Below are 13,878 nucleotides of genomic sequence, written 5' to 3' on the forward strand. Positions count from 1 at the left end.
CACATTTGTGTCGCAATCCACTCCAAATTGTTTACTGCCTGGCCACCATCTACGCTCTTCATTAGAACCACGAATTCGTCAGCAAACACACTCATCCCGAACTGACATAAGCAGAAGTTGTAGGTTGGCTTCCCCTGTTCTTCTCTCCAGGGTCTCGACGAAGGCCTTGGCTTCGGAGTTGGTGCAGTTTTACTCGATCCACTGCAACACCTATGGATATTTCTGACGCGTGCATTTCTCGAATAATTCCTTTCGTTTCGCCACGTATAGTAATCACTCCAATTCTCTATTTTTAACGCGTCTGTGTCTCGCTATCAGCTTCCGATAGCTAGAACAAGGAGTCTGATTCAGTTTATGTTCTTCCTCAGTGAAATTCAAACTTCGATTCGTCACCTCTGCATCACCAGAGCGTATGGTCTGCTTGTGTTGCATGTACTTTAGTTCGCAAGGCTAAGGATGATTCTCGACGTTCATGTTCGACGGTCCTTCTGAGACAGGCGGGATTACACAGATGCGTTCAATCTAGCATTCACTCCTTGAGTTGCAGTTCGGACTGGTCGTTCTGTACCACACTGTTATAAACTCGCTTTCTTAGATCGCGGCTATTTGCTTCAAAGACTTTATGACAGAAAAGACACCTTTCTTCATCAGTTGTGGACATTTAATAAGAACAGCAGTGGACGCTACAATTTCTCTTACAGTTAACGTTATCGCTAGTCTGAATAAAGTATATCGTACTAAATAAGCGAATTTACTGGAATGAAAATCCTTCCAATTAGCGAAGTAATATCAATTTTTTATTTCATTCTAGTTATATGTCAAGCAGTGAATGACCGATCCTATTCTATGCAAGTTATTCAGTTGCCACAGTTCTTCCAGATATTTTTTCTATTTAAAGGATATGAACGTAATGAGCGAGTGATAAATGTCGTTTCGTTACATGGCAAACATTCATGAGAACATCGCCAAAGTGTAGCGAGAGGAAATTACTTTCTTTTAATCACCGAGATACAAGGAAATCGCGGGAACATCACAATTACTAATGTTACTTCACTATTGTATCCCGCAGAATCGGATGTTGCGTCCACGGGAAATAAGCAACAAAGTTAGAATCATGCACAAAACTATTTCAGGGGGAATGAAACCGTTTTCCGAAAAAGTTACCCCATGTGTAATCCAATAAACTTCATATGAATAGCATCATACGGCGAGTGAAGTATTACAAATAACAAAGTCTACAAATAACATAAATGTTTAAACGACTTAATCTGTGCACTTGGAAATATAGAATACAGTGCATTTGTTTGGCAGTACTGCCAAGGTCACGTATAATCTGAAAATTTACAAAATATAAAAGTTTTGTACCCATGGTGACCACAAACTTTCAATAACGTTAATTTAAAATTAGTTATTTATCATTGATACATCGCTGTAAAGGTCACATAGTCTGAACAGATTATGTTACAAACATCGCCTTTCAATTATGTAAGTCAGCATCAAAATTCAAGGGGTAAAGTACAAGAAACAAATTAATAATTACTGATGCTTATGAAGATAACGTATTACAGAAATGTTGGGCGAAAAAGTGCTCATCTCTGCATTTACCTCTAAAATGTAGACTTCAGCGAATGTATTTTCTAAAGTAGCACATCACCTGCCTCAGTTATTCAAATTCCTCCTCGTGCTTCCATTATCAACATCTACATTAATTAATTAATTCATTTACATACTTGACAGCTCTTTATCCCGCTCAAGGACGATTTTTAACCCTCTGCTGACTCCATAGTCAACATTTACGCGGTTCTTGGAAGAGTACTGTGTGAGCCACGGAAGAAACAAGTGTTCTGATTGCTCGTGGGAGGATGGCTTTTACGTACAATAGGTGAGCGAACAAACATTATATCGCCACCTTAATTACTGATTTTACATTTTTCTACATTAAACATGACAAAAATTTGCTACGCAACCTTAGCAATACACTATGAATATAGATAGTTAACATTTCAGGATAAATAATCGGGTGCACTAAAATGTGAATGAAATGAGTGCTTTATTTCAGGAAAACGTCGAAAATAAAGAATTTCTTTATCTTGAAGAGACTATCTATGTTTTCTCACCAGTCGTTAAAATAATATACAGAGTATTTGAAGAAATGACTTATCGTATCGGTCAAAACTAGAAGAAAAGTACTTGTAATTATACATTTTGAAACTAATAGCTGTTTGGATGTCGGCCCCTTTGCTTAGGAGGTGTAATGGGTAGTATTCAATCAGGTAGGAAGATTCACAAGACATTGTATAGTAAATTACCACAGTACACAAATGTGGACAGATGTTTACGTGAAATACGGTATAGTTTGTTTCGAATATTCCCACAACTTGCGGCACGGTCCTTCCTTTTATTTTTCTTCAGCAGAACTAGCGCTCCATCTCTAAAGACCGGGATGCAGCTCAAACGCTGAGTTCTCACATTCCTTACTCCCTTTCTGTAACAGGGAATTTAAGAAAGAATGAGGAAGAAATAGGAGGACCAGAAACATCTCATATTATCTGCCCGGTTTTTTAAAATGAAAAATGAACAGGTCATTCGTTTTTTATATAGCTCACTTGATAATTAAACTTTTCCTAAAATTCTTTGCTTGTAGTTGGACAGTTCTACCAGTTATTACAGAACTGTGGAAACAGTCTCTTTCTCAATGCAAATTACTTGGTACGCTACATTCTGATGTTTGGCAACAAAAGTAGAAATAGAAGCAAAAGAGCTCGCCGGTCAGATCAAACGAGGTTGCAGGAACTAAGAGGTGCATATTAATTTCGTGAAAGGGCCCGCCAAACATATGGGAGCGGAAACGTCTTTGAAAGAGTTTCCGGCCGGCTGACCTGTTCATCACACGGCACTGTTTGTCGTGACAGATGCGTCCTACATCTACTGCTATGCGGATGTGTGAATCATAGTGACGTTTTTAGAAAATTAATTGCCTCCACAATTTGATGTTATGTTTCTATTTATTTATATCGCGAGCTATATTGTTATGGCATGGTGAGTATTATATGTAAAAATAATGGTCCACGTTTTTCATCCAAGGAAAAACCATAGTGTGCGCCTACACCTAAAAAATAAACATTACTAAATATAAACATGACTATCTGGTACAAAGGTTAAACCCAATTTTACAACTGGATGCTTGAAGTCGAGCACTGAGTGAAAGGATCAGAAAGAGCCTATGCTAATAGTAGCAGATGGTAAATTTGTTTTTATTAAACCACGAACTTCACCAATCACGTTATATATACACTGTCATTCACAATAATGTGACAACCTGTCAAAAACTTGAATAAACACTTTTTGCAGCGCGAAACACTGCGAGTCGTGCAGGAAGGAAGTCAACGAGGTTCTGAAAGGTTTCTCGGTTGACGATCCATGGTGCGAACATCCTGGTCGAGTTGGTCATATAGCTACTTGATTGAGTCTAAATCCAGGACGTTTGTTGGCCAGAGGAGTACTGTAAACTCAGCCAGGTGTTCTTTGAACCATGCACTCGAGCTGTGTGACACATTCCATTATTCTGCTGATAGATGCCATCGGGCTCAGGAGGAACAACCTGCATGTAGGGATGGACATGTTCGCCACAGGCAAATGCATATAAGTGTTGGTCCATTACCCTTCTAGAATGACGAAAATATTCTCCAAATCACATGCTCCCTCTTCCTGTCTGGACTTTTCTGACGATTATTGCAGGGCGTTTGTCTAGACGTTTCACGCTGTACAGGGCAACGGCCATCTGTCCAATGGAGCATAAAACGTGATTTATCTGCAAATTCCACCTGTCGCCACTCAGCGGTACTGACATGCAGATTTCAACCCTCATCGGCGATGAACAGCATGGTTGGATGAACCAGGCTTCAGCTGTGGGGGCCCATGCTCATCAACGTTCGCTGAACATTCGTTGAAGAGACACTGTTGGTAGCCCCATGGTTCACTTGGGCAGTCAGTTGCTGAATAGCTGCGTGTCTATTCGTCCATACACATCTGTGCAGTCCTTATTCACTCTAGTCATCTATGGCCCATGGTGCACTAGAGTTGCTTCAGCACCCATTTTGAATAGCACAGTTTTGCCATGCGCAGGTACTATAACCACAGTGGCACGCGAAAAGTTTACAGATTTAATTGTTCAAATGGCTCTGAGCACTATGGGACTTAACATCTATGGTCATCAGTCACCTAGAACTTAGAACTACTTAAACCTAACTAACCTAAGGACATCACACAACACCCAGCCATCACGAGGTAGAGAAAATCCCTGACCCCGCCGGGAATCGAACCCGGCCGTGGGAAGCGAGAACGCTACCGCACGACCACGAGATGCGGGCAGATTTAGTTGTTTCGGAAATACTTCAAACATCGGCCCAAAAGCCAATATTCATGTCCTCCTGGACGTTAGATAAATCGCTCCGTTCACGCATTTCGACAACGACTGCACTCTTTTCCGCGTCGCCCCGGCACTCTTTATATACCCTCTACTGATACTGCTGCCACCTGCCGTTTGTGAGTGGTTATTGCCATTGACGTCGAACACAGGCGGTGGTCACATTGGAAATGAAATGAGCATATGGCATTGTTGGCCGGGAGGCCCCATGTGGGGAGTTTGGTCATCGTATTGCAAGTCCTTTTCAGTTGACGCCACTTCGGTGACTTGCAGGTCGGTGGTCACGTTAATGTGACTGGATCGTACACATTGCAACAAGAATAAATAATCGGTCCAAACTTTTCTTATTTAAGAAATTCATTTATTATTTCTTACTTCTCAGAAAGATATGGAAACCAGGAGGTACAGTACCAGTTTTTCACCGTTTCGGGCAGGAATTGTTCCCTAGATTGTTCTCACCACAGGTATTGGTTAGCTACCTATGTCATGGCTGATTGGAAACACTCCACTAGTGCCCCCCTCCCCTCCAAATTCTATAAGTCCCTCCAAATCCTCGAGTGACATGCACTCTGCCTCACCTTCCGTATACACCTCCCATACCCCACATGGATCCTCTATGACCTGATTCCTTTCCCCCATCTGCTCCTTTTCCTCGAAGATGTCCATGACCTCTACACCTCCCGCCGACTTGATCCCCCTCATCCCGTGGTTGCTCCTCTGTTCTCAACCCCCGTCCACTGCCGCACCTTCACTATTGTTTCCCCCCTACCCTCCACCTCTACATCTTTCATCTCCTTGCCCGAGGTGGCTACCATCAACTCCCCCTCCTGGATGATGCCCTCTCTCCCTCCATTTATCCCTCCTATCAACTATGATCCTCACCTCCCCCTCCCTCTGTCCTTTTCGCAGGCTCCTTCTCTCCTCCCCTTCCATTGTGTTTTTTTTCCACCCAACCACTCCTTGACTCCATTCTCCCCCCCCCCCCCCCCCGAGTCCATTTTCTTTCCCCTCCACTGTCTTCCCCAGTCCTTTCTCGCATCCGGCCTGCCCCCCCTTTTTTCTGTGCCCTCTCCCTCCATTGGCTCCCCCCTTTTCTTTTTCCCCCCTCATCTGTCCGGGTCCTCCTCCACCCCCCCCCCCCCCATACTCAAGTGCCTTTGCAATCTGTAGTGCAGTGTTTTGCGTGAGTGTTCAGTGTCGTGCGTCCCCTTTTTAAAGTGCTGTGAACAGATACCAGATTGTCGCTGTGTTTTTTTTAATTGTGCCTGTCTATTTGCTCATAATCAGCATCACTGACCTCTTTGTTTTTTATGTTTTCTTCACAACTTTTTCGTCATGTACTAATTTTTAACGGTCGCCGTTTTATCACTTCTGTTTATTGTTATATGTCCTAATTTTTTTTAACTTTATCTAGCCGGCTGGAGTGGGCGTGCGGTTCTGGGCGCTACAGTCTGGAACCGAGCGACCGCTACGGTCGCAGGTTCGAATCCTGCCTCGGGCATGGATGTGTGTGATGTTTAATTAGTTCTAAGTTCTAGGCGACTGATGACCTGAGAAGTTAAGTCGCATAGTGCTCAGAGCCGTTTTTTTGTAGGCTGCAGAGCGTCGTATTACGCTGCTCTCTCTCCCCCCCCCCCCCCCCCCCCACCTCTGGGGAGGAATCGAAATACATTAAGAAAAAAAAAAGAAACACTCCACTAATAAGCTAAGACAGTGAAAGGTCAGCTCTTTGGAAAACAGAAATTAATTCTAATCAGATAGATATGTAGCAAAATAATATCGCGTTTAAGTATATTATGCTTCACGTACGACACTTAAGTCTTTGTGGTGTTATAGAAGAACTAGTTCCGTCGTAGGCACACTGGTCGTGCATACAATGCCTGTCTCTTGGAACGTGTGGCAGGTGGCGTATCAGTTTTACCCGAGCACCTAGGCAAGATAGGAGCGGCTTTGAAAAGAAGTCTGGGAAAATAGTTAAGGCATTTAGAACCGCTCGGCCACCCCGGTCGGCGAACTAGAACAACAATCGACATTGGAGTTCCGAAAATTATCAGCCACGACAAGATATGTATAAACAAGATATGCCATATGATACAAGATATGTGATATGTATACTGCAAATCATTTTTTCAGGTATCCATCAACTAAAGGGAAAGACTACGTTTCTTTCATACAAGACAAAAGAGTCCACACAACCAATGGATTTACCAGAGTATTAAAAGATGTTTTAGTGCGAGAAAGGTGCAACGATTTTCAGGGACTTCTTTCTCCCCCCCCCCCCCCCTTCCTCCATCCCTCAAAGCCACTGATACACTGGCTACCGCATAGTCCGCGCACTAGGTCCGAGCTTATGCGGCGATCGGTGCTTACGAGGGATGCAGCAGTTATCCTGAGACATGAAACGCCCTGTATTATGAACCAAGGACTGAATGCCAATGCCGGAAAACTTGAAATTAAGTTTATGTGACTAGCCATTATCAAGCACTGAGCAGTTGCCGAATGTTTCTTTGACAGACCGGCTCACCAGTTTAAAGCGGAACAGGGGGCCGAATATGCCGCTGTAGCCATTTGCTTTGTTGGCTTCTTTTCTTGCCGATAGGACAGTGCACGAATGTTTATTCAACGCGATGCTTCAATTAGTATCGAAATTAAGAGTGGGGGAAGAGACAACTTCATGGAAGATTCTCACACTAAGAAGGTAGGAGGCAATCCATATAAATCTGAACTACTTCAGTGGGGCATAATTTCCCTCCCAGAGCTCGCAGAAACGGGAAAATAGTTATAATGATATCACTAGTTCTGGGAGAATTAAAGTACCGCCCGTTGTCAGCAAGCTGATTGTTGCTTCTGTTCATGAGGTCCTTTGTCCGGTATAAATAATACGCTTACTCGGCTCGTGCTGGTAAGGTAGTCTTGTACGTCGCGGTTTTGCAAGTCTGTGAGTGGAACAAGGAAATAAATGATTCGTTCGCATTCTTTATCTGGGCAGAAACATGCAGAACAGCTTAGAGAGAGTGTTGTTATTGTGAAATGATATCGGAAGGCCGGCTCATTGGTTTCAACACAACGGGCATTTCGGAGAGAATTCAATGCGCGCGATTTCTAACAATGGAAACGATTTTGTGGACTGTAAGGAAACAAGAGACAACTGGTGTACTAAACGGTGACGGTGGGAAACACAGTCCATCAGTGAGTGCAGAGATTCCTGATAATGTTAGAAAACACTTAAAGAACTCTCCAAGGAAATCGTTGGGTCAATTGAGCTAGAATACATGCATTTCATATGGTCCATGTCAGAGAGCGGCGAAGAAATCTGCATTGCGACCAGAGTGCACATGATTCTAGCAGTGCAAGAAACAATGTGTGATAAAAAAATTCGTTACCATCGATGCTTACACGGGTTTCTTATTCAACGTCCGCACTTGTCTCCATAACTTGGTATATGGATGAGGCGTCGTTGCATCTTTCAGTTTACATCAAAACACAAAACAGTAGACACTGTGCTGGTGTATGCCCCCATATCATCCCCGAAACACCATTTCATGCTTGAAAGAGATGAGTGTGGTGCGCGGTGTGACCTTCTGTAATTGTTAGTCCAATTTTCTGTGATATGACGGTAGACACTACGGTTTATACGGGCATCTTCAGTAGACTTGCGGAGCAGCTGGATGACGTGGAACTTCCAGGTTATTTCCAGCAACTTGGTGCAACGTGAAACACGTTTAACGCTTCCCTGAAACTTGTAACCAGTTTGTTTGGTGACCTAATAATCTCAAAACAAAAAAAAACAAAAAAATGTGGCTCCCCGATCACCTGACCTAACACCTCCGGGTTTTTTCTTGCGGGAGTATCTTAAAAGCCGAGTAAACAAGAACAGAACAGGGACAGCTGCAGAAGTCCGCGAGGCCATTACACACGAAACAAGCAAAATTGGCGAGGATACACTTCACATCGCCTCGGAATATGATGAACGAGTACAGTTGTGCATCGATGCCGGTGGAGGACACTTCCAAGACTTGATGTGAGGGATTTGTACCTATGTATGTAATCTCCAAATCGTGTATTATCACTCCCCAAAATTGCAAATGCTTCCCATTATAGGTTCGAATGTTTTGACTCAATGAAGTAGTTCAGGTATATAAACACTCGTGCTCAAAAATTAAGGATAATGCTGATACATGGTGAAACAACGCTCTGGTGGGCGGTTTGCGGTTTAAATCACCTCGATGTATGACCATGCGGTGCATCTGACCTGCGGTCGTCGCACGGTGGCGCTGGCAGCTGTCCACATACGCAGAGGTGTGTTGGTGCATGTCAGAGTACGGTGCAGTGAATCAGTGGGCAGACGTTTCCAGACGTGCTAATGGTGACTGTGTGTTGAAAATGGCTCAAATAACACATATTGATGACTTTATGAGGGGTAGAATACAAGGGAGACTGAAGGCTGGTCAAACACAGCAGGTTGTAGCACGGGCGCTCCGTGTGCCACGAAGTGTGATCTCAAGATTATGGCAACGATTCCAGCAGACAGAGAACGTGTCCAGGTGCTACAGTACGGGACGTCCACAGTGTACAACACCACAAGAAGACCGATATCTCACCATCAGTGCCCGCAGACGGCCACGGAGTACTACAGGTGGCCTTGCTCGGGATCTTACCGCAACCACTGGAATAGTTGTCTCCAGACACTCAGTCTACAAACGACTGAACAGACATGCTTTATTCGCCCGGAGACCTGCAAGGTGCATTCCACTGAGCTCTGGTCATAGGAGAGCCCGTAAGATCTGGTGTGAAGAACACAGTACATGGTCATTGGAACAGGTTATGTTCACGGACGAGTCCAGGTATTGTCCGAACAATGATTCTTGCCTGGTTTTCATCTGGCGTGAACCAGGAACCAGATACCAACAGCTTAATGTCCTTGAAAGAGACCTCTGTGGAGGTCTTGGTTTCATGGTGTGATGCGGAATTATGATTGGTGCACGTACTCCCCTGCATGTCTTTGACAGTGGAACTATAACAGGTCAGGTGTAGCGGGACGTAATTTTGAACCAGTATGTCCGCGTTTTCAGGGGTGGAGTGGGCCCCACCGTCCTCCTGATGGATGATAACGCACGGCCCCACCGAGCTGCCATCGTGAAGGAATACCTTGAAACAGCAGATACCAGGCGAATGGCGTGGCCTGCCTGTTCTCCAGACCTAAACCCCATCGAGCAAGTCTGGGATGTTCTCGGTCGACGTATCGCTGCACGTCCTCAAACCCCTAGGACACTTCAAGAGCTCCGACAGGCACTGTTGCAAGAATGGGAGGCTACACCCCAGCAGCTGCTCGACCATCTGATCCAGAGTATGCCAACCCAGTGTGCTGCCTGTGTACGTGTACATGGTGATCATATCCCATAATGATGTCGGGGTACACGCACAGGAAACAGTGGCGTTTTGTAGCACATGTATTTCGGTACGGTTTTCTCAACTTATCACCAATACTGTGTTTTCCCTATGTGCCTATGCTATTAGCGCGAGTTTTGTGTAGTGTCGCGTTGTGTGGCACCACATTCTGCAATTATCCTTAATTTATGAGCATGAGTGTAGATGCTGCGACATGAAGTAGTAAGACACGGGGAACAGCGTCAAACTAGACTGCTAACTTGAAGCACCTGTTAAGTAGGCAGCCTTCGAACAGTCACGGAAAAAGGTGAGCCAGTGACATTGTCTGGCGTAGGTACTGAACTGGTGAGTACAGGCTACAGCTGGCGGCGGCGGCGGTGCAGTTGCCCCGTGGACACACCCGGGCCCGCGCGGGCGGTGGCCCGTCCGACCCGTCTAGAAAGGCCGCAGCCAGGCGGCGACACACTTAGGCCTCAGCTCGCCGCTTTTCTCCCGCGAGTGCTTACTCACCGGAGAAAGACCCAGAAAAATCGGAAGCTAACGGTCGTCACGGAACCCTCCCTCAGCTCCTGAAACTCACTGCAACGACTCCTCTCCCTATTCCGACCGGCAAATTTTACTGAACGCTGTCTTACGTATCTCAGAAATCGAAAACTTGAGATTTCGTCGGTGAATTGTTGACAGCACATAAAGAACGCTCTACATTGGCAGACGCATTGTCCAGTGGAATTTGATGTAACGCTTATCGAATATCATGCTAACAGTTTTCATCCTACCTAACGGTGACGGAACATTGGAGGCATCACGGAAACTAAGGTGGCTCAGAGCAATGGTGTAGTTGACATCTTAATGTAATGAGTTGCTTCTCATGACTTTTCAAAATTAAACACAGACCACAGAAGGGCTCGTTGCGCCATTGTATAGGGAGGAGTCCATTATTATTTCAGAAGTAATCGCCGTAACTGTTAACATATTTACCTCTCTGTGAGACGTAGTAGTCAATGGCTTCATGGAGAATAGTGTTCGCTCTTGCCTACGGAACCATGAATGTAACCAGGCGTGCTCCTCTTCGTCCGAAACCTTTCTTCAGGGCTGCACAAATAAGTAACGGGGAGAGATAGAGACTGTATGGAGGATGCGTCAGGGTTTCCCAGCGAATCTTCCGTAGCGTAGTCGAAACAATCTTGACAACGTATGAGGCCGTTCAAGAATGTTTCGAGAGAGCTGCAGAAGTTTAGGAGGCAAGTCCTTACATGTCCTGCATACAGCCCGATCTCATCCCTTACGATTTCCGTACTTTTGGAAAGGAAGACATTCAGGGCCGTCGATTAGTTTCGGACGAAGAGGTACACTCCTTGGTTCCTAGGCAACAGATTTTTTTCTCCATGAAGCCGCTGACGGTGTTGTCCCACAATGGAAAAATGTATTAACAGTAATGGCGTCTACTTTTGAAATAATAAAGAGTTTACTTTTTTCCATGTGTCTCGTTTTCACTTGACTTCCCTTTATAGAAGGCGATCGATTTCGATGTAGCAGGACAATGTAACTCTCCAACGCCCTCCAAAAAATTTGTGCTGGATTCGACTTTTAGAAAATTCCGCTTCAATTGTGCTGTATTCGTCGAGTAAATTAACATTTCACATGTGGGAGGACAATGCTGCGTTCAGACAGCAATTAGCAGACATTATTGTTCTCAACAATGATGGCATCGTGAATCTTTTATCAGCTGAATCCTTCTCTAAGAGCAAGGGGTGAGCATGGAAATATGTTAGCAAGTCCTGCAGCATCAGCTACTGTAGCAAGAGTTCTCCTCCTAAATGTCCTGTTGGTGTTTTCTGAATAAAGTTTACTTAATGCGTGAAAGAAGGCTAACTTCTCTCTCCTAGATCTTATCAACTAGCAGAAGTTTTGGACAATTTAGGGCTGCTGTCTCATCTGACAATGTATTTATCGTACTTTCCTTGGAATTGTATGGACAGTGTCATCCACACTCTAGCCGTTCTGATTCATGTTACAGATTCAATCCGCCGCGTCCGTGATTTGAAAGGAGAAATTGATAATTTTGGGTGGAATATGGCACCCAACGCCGTGCACATTAAGTTACTGACTTATATTTAAAAGCAGTTCATTCGTGCTCTACAGAAAGTACGGATTTAATGCAATGGTTTGGTCTCCCAAAGAGACATTGCTGCTTCGACACCTATAGAAAAGCTTATATTGCAGTAAGGTATTTTACTACATGCAAAGAAACATATTTTATCGCCTAACGAACAGTATAGTACAAGTCACTATAAAGGGAAAGGAATTCTGCGTCTTACATATAGTCTGGCTCTGTGACCTAAATCCAGTTTACCGTGATATATCTCTCCCCCTTTCAGACAAAGAACCTGAATAAAACATAGATGAAAGAAATATTTTTCAGCACTGTGTATTACATAGACGGTACCATTTTCAAAAAATAGGAACGGCTAGGAACGCTTAGCAAATACTTAATGATAAAAATGACACTGTACTTCAGCGACAAGCTGACACGTTAAGGAAGACATACACCCGAAGAAAAAAGAATCACGCTCATGTTCTAAATTATATATTTCCAGTAACTGCCATTAAAAGAGTAATTCAAGAACTTCCAATGCAAATCTCTCTATAGACATTGAAGTTAGTGATAAGAGCAGTATTTGAACAATGCGTAAAAGCCTTTCAGGGGATTTTCAGAAGGAACTACTTAAACCTAGTCTTACTGAAATCTTGTCAATTGAATTGTTAGCAAAGGAATTGTCCACGAGAACCTACTGTTAGATTTCGCCGGAATAACCTTAATAAAGAAGTTTCAAGTAGTTGTTTAGTAGGTCAATGATTGTGATTTCTCGTTCACAATTTTCAAATTTGATGTTGTACACCGTGAAAAGCGGGTTGTTAGTACTTCAGGACCCTGTATAGACATGATTTACTGTCGCTTAGCTTATGGGCTGTGAAAATGTATAGACACTGAGACAGTACTTGTGTTAGTAATGCTGTACTAGTTTAGAAAGTATCAGACTAAATAGCAAATAAAATTTAATACAGTAAATGTATTCGCAGTTGGGAATGCGGACATCTTCCACCTGTAGAATTTAATGACGGCAGTAAAGTTTTGTGCCAGACCGGGATTCGAACCTGCATTTCCCGCTTGTCGCTAGGAAGAGGAGATTAGTTTTTACCGTACCGTCGACAAGGAGGTCATAAGAGACGCAGAACAAGTGCGGAGCAGGGAAGGATGTGGAAGGAAATCGGCCGTGCCCTTTCAAAGGAACCATAACGGCATTTTCCAGAAGCAATTTAGGAAAATCACGGAAAACCTAAATCAGGATGGCCGCACGAGGGTTTGAACCGTTGTGCTCCCGAGTGCGAGTCCCGTGTGCTAACCACTGCGCCACATCACTCCGTGCTTGTCGCGAGCAGTCGCCTTAACTACCGGGTGATCAAAAAGTCAGTATAAATTTGAAAACTTAATAAACCATGGAATAATGTAGACAGAGAGGTAAAATTTGACACACATGCTTGGAATGACATGGGGTTTTATTAGAACAAAAAAATCCACCCCATATTGCTAGACGCTTGAAAGATCTCTTGCTCGCGTCGTTTGGTGATGATCGTGTGCTCAGCCGCCACTTTCGTCATGCTTGGCCTCCCAGGTGCCCAGACCTCAGTCCGTGCGATTATTGGCTTTGGGGTTACCTGAAGTCGCAAGTGTATCGATCGACATCTCTAGGGATGCGGAAAGACAACATCCGGCGCCAATGCTGCACCATAACTCCGGATATGCTTTACAGTGTTGTTCACAACATTATTCCTCGACTACAGCTATTGTTGAGGAATGATGGTGGACATATTGAGAATTTCCTGTAAAGAACATCATCTTTGCTTTGTCTTACTTTGTTATGCTAATTGCTGTGCAGCTGGTCCCGGCGGAGGTTCGAGTCCTCCCTTGGGCATGGGCGTTTGTCCTTAGGATAATTTAGGTTAAGTAGTGTGTAAGCTTAGGGACTGATGGCCTTAGCAGTTAAATCCCATAAGATTTCACA

At 44.1% G+C, this 13,878-nt stretch overlaps 1 protein-coding gene across 4 annotated transcripts in view; it reads right to left on the reverse strand.

Annotated features, from left to right (window-relative positions):
• LOC126341697 (carboxypeptidase M) overlaps positions 1–13,878 on the reverse strand; it is a 532,258-nt gene that overhangs the window by 269,082 nt on the left and 249,298 nt on the right. The window lies entirely within an intron of this gene.

The sequence above is a fragment of the Schistocerca gregaria genome, chromosome 1, assembly GCF_023897955.1.
Source record: "Schistocerca gregaria isolate iqSchGreg1 chromosome 1, iqSchGreg1.2, whole genome shotgun sequence".
In the NCBI taxonomy this organism is placed as follows: Eukaryota; Metazoa; Arthropoda; class Insecta; order Orthoptera; family Acrididae; genus Schistocerca; species Schistocerca gregaria.